General features: G+C 31.7%; 1 pseudogene across 1 annotated transcript; it reads right to left on the bottom strand.

Annotated features, from left to right (window-relative positions):
- Positions 1 to 4,912: 4,912 nt before the first annotated feature.
- LOC147499836 (acireductone dioxygenase 1-like) lies at positions 4,913 to 6,221 on the bottom strand (annotated as a pseudogene). Its single transcript, XR_015196098.1, has 5 exons — positions 6,070 to 6,221; positions 5,864 to 5,951; positions 5,694 to 5,787; positions 5,364 to 5,603; positions 4,913 to 5,253 (listed from the first exon to the last, which is right to left on the bottom strand). The product of XR_015196098.1 is annotated as an acireductone dioxygenase 1-like (transcript).
- Between the last annotated feature and the right edge of the window lie 9,631 nt (positions 6,222 to 15,852).

Here is a 15,852-nt window from a genome sequence, read left to right as displayed (position 1 = left end):
TTGGTGAAAAGCTTCAAAAACAAAGCACAAATGACGCTTAAATAGTTGGTGTGAGTTAGAAAATAGGTTAGGAAAAGAATGAAACAATCGATAAAAAGTGTGCAACAACAAATCAATCGAGAAAAAGAACAAAGTGGAGACAACTATTATTGAGGATACTTCTTGTAAAGCTCTATTTAAAATACTTTTTTATTTATTTATTTATTAATTTAATTAGTTATTTAAAAAATCTGGCTGGAAACCGATTTGGCCGAAAACTTTTTCAATCAGAAGATTAGTGAAATGTTTAAATTTTTTGGAAAATCTTGGTGAAAAAGAGCCTAATCCAGTTAACCACTAAAACAGTTTATTGTCTTTGAATCAATTTGTTGCACGCTTTCATTAAAGGCTAAACTAAGATGAATATTAAACCGCCAAACCTACGGGTGGGTCATAGAAAAAGTATTTGGATTGCGTGGGTTGTTTTGTTTTGGACCGGGAGTTTAGAGAATGGGTTTAAAACGGGTGGTTGAATTGGTGGTTGGCCTATTTATTGATTTCGCGAAATTGCCTAAACAATTGGTTGTTGTGTTTTTCAGATGTTGGTTAGTGGTGTTTTTTCTGGAATTAATCTTATCTAGATTGAATTTGATTTTTGTTGTAATTTTTCCCCAGTAAGGATGTTTAACATTATATTTTGAAGACGACCGGGGCTTGGGGCCAAAAACGGGTTTGAAAAATAGTTGTGGAGCTTTTAATTTAAAGTTTTTTGAGGTTTGTTCAATTCGAAACCACTTAACCTTTTGGGAACCAAAGTTTTTGAATGATGGGCCAAAACTAATTAGTGTATTTTCTAATTTTATATGGTTGAACAATTCAAAACAAGTGATTCACAAAACCTCGACCTTTGAAAAATATTTGAAACAGCCAGTTTGACTTTTGTTTGACTTTGACCATATGTGTTGAAAGTGGACTTTCGACTTTGACTTTGACCGGATCTTAATGACCGCCGATCAGAATTACTATATTAAAGATAGAGAATAAAATATTGTCGAACCCTTTGTATTACTTTTGAATTATCTAAAAGATTGAGACATAAATAGCGTTATTAATGATAAAAACAAAACACGAGAGAATTCTATAATAAGAAATACGGACTTTAGATTCAAGTTTAATTGTGTTACGCTTTTATATATTTTGATGGACAAATCAAATGCTAAAATATTGAAAGCTTGTTATGATAATGTTTTGAAATATATATATTGAATGCAATAGTTTGGAGAAATAAATGTATAAACATCAATTAAAATTATGTATTACTATGAAGAAAGTATGTGCGGAAAGTCACTATTGACAAGAACTTAATAAAAAGTAGTTTGAGATTAATTGAGATATTTCTAAAATAAGCAATAATACATTGGCACGAAAGAATGAAAGTGGACCAGATATAAGTGAGAATTTCTAAATTGGGCAATAATGTATTTGGTGAGTGAAAATTATGTCATAAATGTATGATGAATGAAAATCCTGACTACCACAACTCATTAACAATTTTTTATGAATGAAGAGATTGAGTGAATCTAAATGGCCTTCGGGAAATGATTTTCTTTCAATTCAATAGAGATGAATAAGGGCTTGATTATTCAACCAAAATGAGACTCTGATAATGTGGGCAAATTTTGATAATGGCTTCCGTGTGAGGGTTACCCCAAGTGCATTCGCAAATGGACTTGGGTTATTATGTAGTGGGATTTCATTTGGATGTACAACGATTTTGGTTTTGTTGTATTAGATAGTGAAGGATTTTGTGGACAAAAGAAAGATAAAATTATTTGAAGAACCTGAACCTCAAAAACCATCATTAAAGTGGTTTGAGGATCCGCCTTATCAGTAGTTAAGAATTTAATGGTGAAAGTTAGAAAATAAGAATACGTTGTTAGGGAAGATTTTTATAAGACCCAAATGTTCATTGAAATGAATGTGTTTAGTGTTGAAGATTGGTCTTTGCTTGTGGTTTTGCAAAACAAATTTCAAAGATAGGCTTTGTTTTCCTTTGACAATGTTATTTGCATTTTCATTTGTAAATTTTCAAATGAAGATGACTTTGTTTAAGTTAAAATTTTATTGGTTTTAATTATGCATATTTAAACAACAAAGTGGAGAGTCGTCACAAGATTCGGGAACAAAAGAACAACTATTATTGAGGATACTTGCTCTTGTGAAAGCTCTTGCTAAAAATACTTTGGCATTTCGCGGGGACAATGAGAAGATTAAGGAAAAAAACAACGGTATTTTTTTGAGCATGATTGAAATGATTGCAGAATTTGATCCAATATTGCAAGAGCACATCCGACGTATTGAAAGTCATGAAATTCACTATCATTATCTTGGCCACAACATTCAGAATGAACTAATTTAGATGTTCGTAGGTGACGTTATTAATGCATTTTCTTTTGGGTAGATAATCCGTGACATTCTATTACTATAAGAGTTATCATAATTTTTTTTGTAGGTGAGGTGAAAAATGCAATTCTTAAGAAAATTCAAGCGGCTAAGTACTTTTCAGTTATTCTTGATTGCACTCCAGATGTAAGCCATGAAGAACAAATGTCGTTGGTGATACGATGTATGGATGTCTTAACAAATCTAGTTAAGATTGAAGAGTTCTTTTTAGAATTTATGAAGGTGGGCGATACATCGGGTTTGAGACTCTTTAATGAGCTGAAAGCTGTATTGAGCACTCTTCAACTTTATATTAATGATGTAAGGGGACAAGGCTATGACAATGGATCTAATATGAAAGGATAATAATAGAAGCTAAAGAAGTTGCAAGTGTTATGCAAATTGAGCCTAAGAACATATGAAAAGAGGTCCCAATCTTACTTTGAAAAACAAACATCATTCGTGGAAAGAAAGAGACAATTTGATGAAAACGTGGATAAAGTGGTGCCCTAGCCACATTGAGACATACAAAGCTGAGAGAATTTTGAGTTCTTGATTGGTATAATTGTTTGAAGAATCATTTAGAGTCAACTACTTCATTTTTATTGTTGACCAAGCTCTTTCTTTTCTTAAGAGTAGATTTGAACAGTTTCAAGTATATGAGAAACATTTTTTTGGGTTCTTGTAGGTTTTTAATTTGGAGAAGTTGAAGTCTATGAAGAGGCAGAGATAGTTTAAAAGGCTTCTTGTGGCAACTTAGTAGTAGTTTTTGAAACATGACAACATTTACGATATTGACGAGACAGAGTTATTTTTGGAATTGCAACTCTTGAAAGAAGTTTTACCAGATGACGAAAAGAAGACAATTGAAGTGCTAAATCATTTGAACTTAAGGGCTAGTTGCTTTCCAAATGCGTGGATTGCTTACAAAATATTATTAACTATACCCATTACGCTTGATTTCTACATGGAGAGGAGCTTTTCAAAGTTGAAGATGATTAAGTCTTACCTTCGATCGATCATGTCGCAAGATAAATTAAATGGATTAGCTATGCTATCTATTGAAAAAGCTTTGGCAGAGGAACTTGACTATGCAAATATAATAACTGATTTTACAGCTAAAACTATGAGACGGGGAAATTTTCGATGATACTTTACTTGATGTAATTAGTTTGTGACTTGGTGGGGTTAGATTTCATTTCCCCTACTTTCAAAATAAATAATAATTTTTTTTTTTTTTTTTGCCTATATAATTTTCTTTGTTAAAGCTTAAGGCCCCGCTTTGAGAGCTCGCCTAGGGCCTCTCAAATCTCAGGGCCGGCCCTGGGAGGCATGGGTGGAAACGTGAATAATAAGAAACAAAGAGTCCATAACGTTCTAAGGAAACTCTCATAATTTTTGAGGAGGAGCTTCTCAACTTCGTCTCTTTTGAACGTACAAGGAGAAACAGGAACCTTCGACCCATGAGAACAGAGAAGAAAAAAATGGTGCCAAATTGTATGCTCTTGTCAAGAGTCAAGAGAGATCATCGAAGGTTTTACTCTCAATAATCCTGGAACAAGTTGATTAGAATTCCTTCTTCATCAAAACACACACTGATCGAACCCAAAAAAGAAAAAAAAAAAATTAGATAACCTTTAAACTACTGCTTAACATTGGTGGTTACACATCGTTGTGGTAACTGAATGATTTCTCACTAGATATTCAATTCTCTCCGGACTATTACACCGTCTCCAAATGGTCTCATTCTAGTTCTGACAAAATATGGTAATTAAATCCTGCTACAAGAGAATACAGTGGGGGGTAGCTATAGAGGTAATGTTGGTTTTGGATACGCTGCAAAATCGGATATTTTATAACGGTGCAGCGCTTCCATTCTTATCTCGAGTTATACTCCTTGCAAGTTGCACCTACTAGAAGGGGAGGGCAACTCAGACGTTGGCTCCCCACCCAAAACAAAAATCCACGCCTATAGAAAGAAAAGAAATTATACATGTACAGATAAGGATCGAAAATTCGAAGGTGTTCCTTACAGATCAATTTGCTCACTGATATCATCCTCGGGTACTTGTTAATGGCGCTATTAATTGGTTAGCAACTTCTTACGTACGTCCAAGAGGGCTAAATATAATCATTGCTTTCGACTTGGAACACAGAAAGCTCCGTCAGCTGTCCTGATTATGATATTGATGATAATCCTAATGTGTTGTAAATCGTTACTGACGCAGTAGAGATACCTTTGTACATTTCATCAATCTAAATTTGGTATAGAGGTATGGGTGATGAAGAATTACAGTTTCCATAGATCTTGGACCAAGCCGTAGCATTAAAATGAAAGTCAGCGCCCTGTACGCTCGGACTTTACAAGGCTCTTATGCTTCGGAATAATGGTGCAACTCTTCTTCAATGGCCATAAGACTCTCAGTCTCTCACTAGAAGTGCTCACGAATTAAAGTGCAAACAGCTAGCAAATCATTTCTCACAGCATACCAACTCAAAATAGTTAAAATACTATTTCAATTTTTCAGGCATGACCCCACGGCGTTTGAACTTGTACACTAGGATACATCAAAGAAGTACACAATTATCAAATACAGGCAGTATATATAGCCTGATTATTAACTTTATGATTTGGAAGACATGCTTATAAAACATACTTGCACTGTATTGCATATATCCCAGATAACGAACACTTCACACACTTTAATGAGCTTCAAGTGCCACTCCAGCTTTCTCCACAAAGTTTCTAGTGTACTCCTTCCTGGCTGGATGCTCTTCTTGTGGACGATTATAAGCTGTCCAAACTGGTTCTCCCAGAAACAATCTCATCAACTGCACCCAAAATTTGTTCCACATCAAACAAATCACATAACAATCAACGGTTTCAAATTGCTCCAAACCATCCATACAACCATTGAAACAAATGATACAACGAAGTTTACCTTAACATAGTTACCAGCGTCTAGAGTAAATCTATGGTAAATTCCAGCAGGTAGGACAATCATATCTCCTTCTCTAATCCATATTCGAATCCAACGGTCATCGTTATCACGAACATCAAAGTAGCCACTGCCTTCTAGACAGTAACGAATTTCTTCGTCACCGTGAATGTGTTCAGTGAAAAAGTTTTTCAGTTTTTGCTCATAATTTTCAACTTTCTCTGGACATAAATCCAAAAAATCCTACAATAGTCACAAAATTAATAAGAATTGTACAAAATAACAAAAATGAACTAATTAAGACTAATAACAAATTAAATTTTTATTAACAACCATGTAATTATATCCTCTTTCTTCTCTAATTTTCTGCAATTCTTTGTCGTTGTCGTAATTTTTGGATTGAGATGCCAATATAAGACCCCAAGATCTGCTATAATAAAGTAGTTAATTCGAAATTAGATTTATAAAGAATCAATAATAAAGTAATTAGTAAAAACTCCAACCAGCTAGTTTATTCATAGAGACAAATTCTTTGGGGTTTCGATGGTGAGGGAGTCTTTGATCCTCATTACTTTCTTCCATACGCCAAGCCTGAAAACAATGTGGCATAAAAAAAAATAAGCTCAATATTTCATCATCAGTACGTGACAGTAAAACAAATTTGATCAAGTCTAACATGTACGTGCACTGTACAAAAGGAGATGCTCACCTCAATAACCATTTTGTTTTCAGTCCTCTGTTCGTGGAGACTTTGGAAAGCTGGTTTATTAAGGTGGGCAAGTGACTCCGGTAGCATCTTCCAAAAGATCGTCGCATTTCCAATGTTTGACACGTGGAAGGTTTAATTGGAGATAAATGAGATATGGACTAGCTTTCAAACCCGTCTTACGAACGGTGCCGTTATATTAAATTATTATTCTAAAAAATGTTAGTAATTATACAAAGTATATAAGATATATATAAAATTATATTAATCACTAATTTAAATTTCAGACAACTCTCAATAAAAGAAAACACCAAACCTCGATAAAACCTATCGACTTCTTTTAATAATTGAAGTTTGATGAGAATCTTTCAATGTGACGAAAATGATATTGAAACTACTGAATAAATAGAAGCGGCCTCAATCATAATAAAATAATTATGATAAACATTATTTAAAATGCAAAACTATACTTGTCGAGACATTATATTCCCTCTACAAATAATACAACTATGTTTCGAGGTTAGTTTAATGCATTTGCATCAAGTTTCCGATTTTCTGTTAATTATTCATTGTGGTTAGTTCAATGTAGTTATTACATCTAGTTTCCGATTCCCCATTACTTATTCTTTGAGGTTAGTTCAATGCAGTTACATCAAATTTTCGATTTCCCGTTAATTATTCTTTGAGGTTAATTCAGTGCAGTTGTATCAGGTTTATGATTTCTCGTTAGTTATTCATTAAGGTTAATTCAGTGCAGTTGCATCTAGTTTTCGATGTTTCATTAATTAGTTTTTGAGATTAGTTCATTGCATTTCCATCCAGGTTCTAATTTCTTATTAATTACTATTTCAGATTAGTTCAAAACATCTGCATCCATTTTCTTATTTTCAGTTAATTATTTTTAGAGGTTAGTTCGATGTTCAATGCATTTGCATCTAGTTTCAAATTTCAAGTTATTTATACTTTGAAGTTAGTTCGACTAGTTACATCCGATTTCTTATTTCTTGTTAACTATCTTTTGAGGTTATTTCAATGCATTTGTATCAAGTTTTTGATTTTCCGTTAAATATTCCTCAAGATATTACATCCAAATTCTGATTTACCATTAGTTAATCTCTAATTTTAGTTTAATGCAATTGCATCAAGTTTCTGATTTTCCGTTAATTATTCTTTGAGGTTAACTCAATGTAGTTGCATCCAATTTTCGATTTCTAGTTAATTGCTCTTTGAGGTTAGTTCAATGCATTTGCATCAAGTTTTCGATTTCTCATTAATCATTTTTTGAGGTTAGTTTAATGTAGTTGTATCAAAATTTATGATTTTCCGTTAATTATTCATTGAGATTAGTTCAAAGCAGTTGCATCCATTTTTCAATCTTTCGTTAATTAGTCTTTGAGATTAGTTCATTGTATTTGCATACAGTTTCTAACTTCCCGTTAATAACTCTTTGAAGTTAGTTCAATATATTTGCATCTAGTTTTTTATTATTTATGCTTTAAGGTTAGTTCGATGCAATTACATTCGGTTTCTGATTTTTCGTTAACTATTCTGTGAGGTTATTTAATTTCAATGCATTTGCATCTAGTTTCTGATTTCCCACCAATTATTCTATGAGGTTAGTTCAACGCAGATTTGCATTCGTTTTTAATTTTCGTTAATTATTTTTTGAGATTAGTTCAATGCATTTGCATCGGTTTCAAATTTCCGTTAATTATTATTTGAAGTTTGTTTGATGTATTTGCATATTGTTTCCAATTTCCTGTTAAATATTTTTCAAGGATTTGCATCCAATTTCTAATTTCTCGTTAGTTATTCTCTGACGTTAGTTTAATGCAGTTACATCCAGTTTCCGATTTTTAGTTAATTACTTTTTGAGTCTGGTTTATTGTATTTGCATAAAGTTTCCAATTTCCTGTTAATTACTCTTTGAACTCAATTCAATGTATTTGAATCCAGTTTTTAATTTTCTTTTAATTATCCAATGTGGTGTGTAATACCAACTTCAAACAGGATATAAAAATAAATTATGTTTCATTTACTATGTGGGATCATAAAAAATTATCTAGTTCCCGATTTTCCGTTAATTATTCTTTAAATTATACATGACTCACTATGTGGGATCTTTAAATATTATCTACGAACGTGTGATGTTATATTAATTATTCTGAAAAATATTTGCAACTATATATGCAGAACTATTATATATGAATATTATATTGATAACTCGTAAAAAATTTCTTATAACGTGAAAAGCCCATTATCCATTAAAAAAAAAAGAACTCACCCTTGATAAAACCCTTCAACTTCATTTTGTTGTTTAATAATAGAAGTTTGATTAAAGTTTTGTGAGATTGCCTAATAAGGCGAAGTTCATATTGAAGCTACTTGAATAGCAAGGCGTTCTCAATCATATGAAAAGAGATAAAATAAACACTATTTTAAATACAAAACTATATTTATCGAGACATTCCCACAACATATAACACAACTATGTTTTGAGGTTAGTTCAATCCATTTGCATCCAGTTTCTGATTTTCAATTCCATTATTTATTTTTTTTATGTTAGTTCAATGCAGTTGCATATAGTTTCCGATTTCCTGTTATTTATTTTTTGAGGTTAGTTCAATGCATTTACATCAAATTTCCAATTTCCTATTAATTGTTCTTCGAGGTCAGTTCAATGCATTTGCATCCAATTTCCGATTTTCCGTTAATTATTTTTTGAGATTATTTTAATGCATTTGTATCCAGTTTTTTATTTCTCGTTTATTATTCGATAAGGTTGCATTGGCATCTAGTTTCTGATTTTCCGTTAATTATTGTTTGAGGTTAGTTCAATGAATTTGCATCCAGTTTTCGATTTTCCATTAATTATTTCTTGATGTTAGTTCAATGCATTTGCATCCAGTTTATTTTTTTAGATTAGTTCAATACAGTTGCATCTAGTTTCCGATTTCCCATGAATTATTATTTAAGATTAATTCTATGAATTTGCATCCTGTTCCCAATTTATAGTTAATTTTTCTTTGATGTTAATTCAATACAGTTGCATCCAGTTTTCGATTTCCCATTAATTTAATCATTGAGGGTTAGTTCAATGCATTTCCAACCAGTTTTTGATTTCCCAACAATTTTTTTTTTATGTTAATTCGATGTATTTGCATCCAAGTTTTGATTTCCTGTTAATTATTCTTTGAGATTAGTTTAATGCAGTTGTATCCATAGTCCATTTTCCCATTAATTACATTTTAAGATTAGTTTAATGTTTGCATTTGCATCCAATTTCTGATTTTCCGTTAAATATTATTTGAGGTTAGTTCGATGTATTTGCATCCAGTTTTCGGTTTCACATTAATTGTTTTTTGAGCTTAGTTTTATGTAGTATTATATATATTTTAAAATATTTGTCATTATTGGTTTGCCGTTATTTTTTTATTTTTTTATATACATGTGAGCTTGCATTAGAATGAATGCAAAATTTTCTATTATATGTTTTGTGATGTTATTTTTTGTATAATTTAATTTTCCAATCCATTGGAATTTGTTTTGGTTTGGTATATATATATAGTGTTGAAATTACATTATAGTGTTGAAAAAAAAATTATAAATTCAGAAATTTAATTGGAATATGTCGTAATTACTGTGGTTTTTGAAATCCTTAACGATGACTAAATGTCTAAATCCCAAAGTGGATAGTGCATTAAATCTATCCAAGTTTATTTGTTTAGGCCCATATAGACATATAGTGCATACAATACAATTTTATTTGTTGTCCACTTAGTTTTTGGTGTACATTGTTACTTATTTTATGATTAGTTGACTTTTATTTTATTTTTTTTTTGTCTCAGTCACATGTGAGATTAACAAATGTATAAAGTAAATGTTTAGGCAACTCAATTCATTTTTTCATTCGTTATTTCATTGTCTTTTTCTAGAAAGAAATTTTATTATGTTAAACTTCACCTAAGATTAGTGTGGAAACTATTCTTTGTGGCGTAAGAGTTTTAGGAAAATCATTTTCGGTGGAAACTATTATTTTTAGCAATTTAGTTTTTTTGTTTTCTATTTTTTCGTAATTAGCTATAATGTTTAGGAAAAGTTGGAGAATCTATGAAACTCTAGATGAGATTGTTTCCTTCTTTATATCATATTTTTTCGTAATTAGTAATAGAGTTTAGAAAAAACTGGAGTCTATGTGATTGTCAATTGTCTGATTTTTCTATATTAGTCTCTTACTTTTTCGTAATTAGCCAAAGAATTTTACAAAATATTGGAGACTCTGTGAAATGCTCAAAAAATAGAGCCAATAGGGTAGAGCTATAATATATATCTAAGGATTTGTGCCTTTGTGTTGACTTTGATTAATCAATTAAATATCACTAGATTTTTTGACACGTTTAACGAATGGAAACCGTTTTTATATAATTTTTTTTATTTTATTATTATGTATCAAAAAACTTATTTCCAAACTATATTGAAACTCAGATAGTAAATTAATTGATAAAGTTCTCATTGCCAATAATTTGTTAGACTAAAAGGCTGTTTTTTGTATCAATGGACAATATAGAGAAGTTATGTAACTTAATATACACTTTACCATGCATTGCATGGGTGCCGTTTTACTTAATTTATGTAAGGGAAGAAAAAATTAATAAATATATTTTTTTTTTGTAAAAAATATAAAGTGAACAGGTTCCACTATAAAATCATTTCAACTGTTAAATTTTGAATTCAATGACTTTTCCAATTTAAATGTGTGTGTGAGATAAAACCTTTATAATTTCCTCAGAAAGGTATAGACATAGATTCGTGAAATTCTCTGTGCAAAGGCTCGTATAAACAGATTAACACATACAACACATTTATAATTTGTTTGTGGGTGTATGAGTAAGTTTTTTTGGTTTTGGATGCATTTAGTTACCCTTGGAACTGCCTGTGTTTTGGTACATTCTGTTTTTGGCATGAAGACCTAATTATTTAGAGTCTCTTTAGCAAGTTAACCCTGTAAAGATGGAGCTTCATGTTGGAGCTTCACGTCGTCTTTAAATTCCATCAAACGGGGTTTCACATTCTTCATTCAATATGTATTTAAAAAATAAAATAAAATAAAACAAATCAAAGGTGTATTAAAATATATATTTCAATCTGAGAAGAACTTGCAAGTAAAATCATGCGACAAAGTATTAAACCCCAAGTTCACACTTTCTCGGTTAACTAATAATTGAACAAACACAATAACCCAATATCAGTAGCATCAAACATTGCAAATAGATTTCTTTGATGTTAGTCATCCAAAACAATATTTCACAAATTGTAGCAATGACAAATATATACCTACACATAAAAATCGTTGGTTGTTTATTAAGAAATTATTAAAATAAACTAGTCATGGACTAAAATACTAATACTAATACTAAAAATGTCCAGTTACTTGACATAGGATTGTAAAAGAAAAATCCTTTAAATGTTAGGTAGATAACATTCAGCCAAATACACGGATAACCCAGTCCTTGTATGTATTAGTTGAGAATTGAGATTAGGGTAGTAGCCAAACACGGTTATGCCAGCCCATGCACACATTTCCCAGGAGTAAGAAATCACTTGTCATCATAACAGAATAAAGTAGTGTTCAGGGATGACTGGATGAGAAGGTTGCTCAACTCACTCCTCACTCCACACTCCACAGCTGAATTAGAAAACAAACTTGGTCTTCAATGCGCTTCTGATGTAATCAACCTGCAGAAGACGTCAAAGGTAAGCAGACTATATGATAAAAAAAATTATACACATAATTCAATACCTACTTCATATGTTAATGGACTTGAACGTACAAAATTACAGCAAAATAGAGTGTACTATTAGCACAATACACCTTTATAAAAATTAAATTTAATGGATCCAATAAATAGTTAAAACTTATGCCCAATAACAATTCTACAAAAAGAAAACATGTTTCAAAAGGATATTGAAGCACCCAACAACAACATGAGAAGGAGTTTAAAAATGATTGCTAGTGTTTTGGCAACAAAATTCTCCAAGATATTGTAATGATTTTCGGTTAGTCTTGCTTTCTTTCATAAGAATTGTTAAGAAGATAACATAATTAATATTTTAATAGAAAAAAAAGATAAATGCTCAAGGTGCAACACGTGTTTTTACAAATTAGTAGCAAGAATGTAGCCCGATTTGTAAGTAGTTAATGGAGTAGTTAGTCAGGTGAAGCTGACCAAGACAATTATGCTTAGCCGGATTTTTTAGATGATCTGCCACGTAGTGATGATACACTATGTTATTATTGACACTGTTTCTTGATGGTTAATGCTCAAAGATATAGGCATATAAGGTCATTGCATCAAAAATAATGTCACACATGAAAAATCAAAATCCTTTAATAACAAAAATACTTGTATACATGAAAAAATCTCAATTAAAGAATAAAATATCTCATCCTCACTTGGCATGCAAAGAAACAACAACAAAGAGAATAGTGGATTACATGCACGAGTAAATAAACCTATATTATTGCTATATCGTTGGCATATATTCAGGGTTTACCTAATTAGGGCCCTTGCTTGGACACACTAAGGCAAAAACATTTAGAACTTCAGACTTGGGAGCCTTAAGCCCGAGACACACTACGTTACCATTTCATACTAACATAATAAAATCACTACTTCAAACAACCCAAAGACAATATACAAAGTGAAAAAACATTCAGATCTTCAAACTTAGGAGCCTTAAGCCCAAGACACACTAAGTTACCATTTCATACAAACATAATAAAATCACTACTTCAAACAACCTAAAGACAATAAATAAAGTGAAAAAAGAGTCGCTTAAATATCAATATATAAGTTGTTCATTCTATATGTCGAGTGCACTCCCAAAAAAGAGATTTGAGATTTGATCAGTTTTCCTCACATCAAAAGTGCCTAATTAGTCATACCACACACTTACGATACAATCATTAAATCTTTTGTAAAAAACCAATTTTGGTCTCAACGAAATTCAAACAATAAAGAAACAATCAATCTAAATGCACCACTAGACACCACAACTCCTTATTTTATATTATATATTTTCTCTACTTTTCATAAACCAATTTAAAGGATACTAACATTGTATATGAGTGTAAAAGAAATTAAACAATCTACTAAAACTTTAATCCAAATATCAAAGATTAACCATAAACCCATAAAGAACACAATCAAACACAACAATTGAGAACCCAAAAAATCTAAGAAGTCATTAAGCAATCAAGAACAATATGCTAGAACAATACCTTGAAAAAAAAAATTCTCTATGGAGTCGTGAAGAAGATGCACAACTAAAAGAAGACGTAGATCAAATAAAATGTGGTTGTGTAGAAGACAACACCTCTTAGAGAACATATTGGCGGTGCTTGAATTTGAAGAGTCGACGTACTGTTGACCTGACATTATGGTATAAGAAACCAAAGTGAATGATCAATGCCTATAGTTATTCATGTTACCTTCTTGATTAAATCAAAGCACAGACAAATCTTTGTTAGCTCTATCCCATCTCTTTCACCAATTGGTTCAGCAATTATATTTACCACGCCATGCAAAACAATCTAAAAATAAAATGAAAACCATTTAAGTACACATACTGAAACAAATGCAACTACCACTCAGCACATAAGCAGTTTTTCAGTGCTGCTTTAGTGGTGGTGAAAGCTTCTCATATTTAAAGTTTAAACATATAGGTCATCAGCACAACAGGTGCACATCAATTTCTATATTATGTAAAAAAAAAACTTCACAAACACTCTACAATCTCCACATTCTCTTTCATATATGAATTTTATTACACGAAAAAGATTTGTAATCCCATGAACCATCAGAGCTAATCCCTCAATTGATTCACTTTCCAGGAATTGTTTAAATATTGTTAATAATCTAAGCAAATAATCGCCAATCATAATATTGAGTTGGTATGTATTTTAGAATTTATAACTATTTATTTTTATTTGAAAAGTGGGGCAAAGAGAGATAGAGGTCATACATACCATTGTTAATCACTGATTATTTCTCAACAATTCTGGCAGCTCTAGCTTGTATGAGTGCATAACTACTTTGATTTAATTTTTAGATGATTTTACTTCACTAACTTTTAATCGTTATTTACATATGAGTTCATCAGTGATTTGTTATCTATGGTTGAGTCTCCTGATGCTCGCCAGCAATACAGACGCATACTTGGAGGCTATCGCCAGGCTAAGGTAAACTACTCCATTTACAGCTGTACGTAGACCAAGTTAAAATTTACTTGCGTCAAGATTGATGGTTGTGACTTACTAGAAAGTTGGACCATTTGACGAAACTTCCAATCTTCTCCCCATGCTCCAATTTCTTTTTTGTAGAAGAGGATTGTTTATCCTGTGTTTGATAGCATATAGGAAATGAAACTTGCTTCATCAATGAATAACTTCTTTTTCAACTCGTTTAATGTTGTGAGAATGCATGAAACTCAACAACTGATAGTGTCTAAAACTCAATGTTGCCTCACCTCATGCAAAATCATCTTTAGCTCTTTTGAAAATATGCTAGACCTACAAGATGTATAGACATCTCTTTGTACATATTTGTATACATCTCGCTTTTAAAAGTGGAATTTTGAGAATGAATTTATGAATGTTGATCTGACAGAACATTTCATAACAGACAGGGTACTTTTCCTTCTTATGAGTTTTAGTTTTTCTCTTTATGATTTGTTAAAATTATATGTTTTTTGTTTGAATTGTAGGTCTTTGAGAGTCATGAAGAACTTATCGGATGGGCTGGGCGAATAGGGAAGTAAATTGGTTCCATTATTGTGATCACAAAATCTGATCATTCTTCAAAAGGAAGGACACCCAAGTTGTTCCTTGGTTATGAAAGGAGTGTGAAGTTTCATATACATAAGAAAATAGTGACGGATTCAGACTCCTTGAACACGTTGGACTGGAAATGGACCTTCCTGTTATCAGTGAGTACCATTTCCTATTAAAGATGTTAGCTTTTACACTTTATAGACAAATTCAAACTTTCTTTTTGCAGTGATGTCGGCTGATGGGAGGACAAGTGCGGTAATGAGAGGAGTTAAGCATGGAGCCTGTGATTATTTGATTAGTGTGTAAGACTGGTAGAGTTGAAAAATGTATGGCAACATGTCGTTAGAAAAAGGTGGAGTGTAAGTAGAGATCCTGAACAATCAATAGCATTGGAGGACACTGATCGACATAAATGAGTTGGTGATGATGTTGAATATGCTTCATCTGCTAATGAAGGAACCGATTGCAGCTGAAAAATTCAGAAGAAGAGGAAAGATGCTAAAGAAGAAGAAGATGAAGGAGAATTGGAAAATGACGACCTTTCTACGTCTAAGAAACCACGTGTAGTGTGGTCAGTTGAGCTCCATCAACAGTTTGTCACTGCAGTGAACCAACTTGGAATTGACAATATGAACTTTGAGAAAATATTTATGGTTAGGAAAGAATTCTGTTGTCATTAATATGTAATGGTAATGTCAAAAGTTTAGTTAATGGATGTGGTTGGCTGTTGGTATATATAAAATTTTACTCCTGTGGACATTTCTCATAATTTTTGTACAAGGTTTTCAGACATGTTTCTATGATTAAAGATATTAGTTGTTGTTTCATATAAGAGAACTATTGCCGATTTATGCTAGCCAGTCAGATTTACTAATAATAGGAATTATCATGGTTTACTCCAACATCTCAATGGTCTATTCCCTTGATTATGAAACGTTTTGCTCGCTCGAATC

This window comes from Coptis chinensis, chromosome 5 (genome assembly GCF_015680905.1).
Source record: "Coptis chinensis isolate HL-2020 chromosome 5, ASM1568090v1, whole genome shotgun sequence".
Classification (NCBI taxonomy): Eukaryota; Viridiplantae; Streptophyta; class Magnoliopsida; order Ranunculales; family Ranunculaceae; genus Coptis; species Coptis chinensis.
Note: the sequence above shows the minus strand (reverse complement) of the source record. Positions and strands in the feature narration are given on the sequence as shown.